Here is a 750-nt window from a genome sequence, read left to right on the forward strand (position 1 = left end):
ACAAAAAGAGCTTATGGGAGGGTCACGCTGGCTTACGCAGGACCCCCAAACAAGGACTCCAGGAGTTGGAGGGGCAGCCAGAGCCCCCCGGCTGGGCAGCACTCAGTGCCTGCCTCTCCCAGGGATGGTTTTACAAAGATTGTTAAAGATAGTCTTAGTATGCCTGGCAGTTTTTCTCTGTGTTTTAGTTTGTGTTGATCCTGCCTTCTAAATTTGTGTTAATTGCGCTTTCTTATGTTAATAAAGAAGGAGGAGATGTGGGAGTGTGGCCATGGGCGTCGACAAGCCCCATGGTTGGTGATCACATCCGACTCTTAAAGATGAGACCATGAGGAAAGTAAAGCCTTGAGAGGGAACAAAGAAGGGTGATTCAGGAGACACCTTAAGCAGGGACATGAAGAACAGGAACAGGGATAGTCTAACAGAACAGGGACAAAAACAAAAAAGGAATGAATAGGGACAGGCTATCAGAACAGGGACAAACAAAAAACAGCGTATGGGAGGGTCTCGCTGGCATAGGCAGGACCCACAAAGAAGGAATCCAGGAGTTGGAGGGGCAGCCAGAGCCCCCCGGCTGGGCAGCACTCAGTGCCTGCCTCTCCCAGGGATGGGGTTACAAAGTTTGTTAAAGATGGAATTAGTATGCCTGGCAGTTTTTCCTCTGTATTTTAGTTTGTGTTAATAGTGCTTTCTTAATTTGTGTTACTCTTGCTTTCTTAATTTCTGTTAATCGCGCCTTCTTAATTTGTG

This window comes from Anser brachyrhynchus (genome assembly GCF_964034855.1).
Source record: "Anser brachyrhynchus genome assembly, chromosome: W".
Lineage (NCBI taxonomy): Eukaryota > Metazoa > Chordata > Aves > Anseriformes > Anatidae > Anser > Anser brachyrhynchus.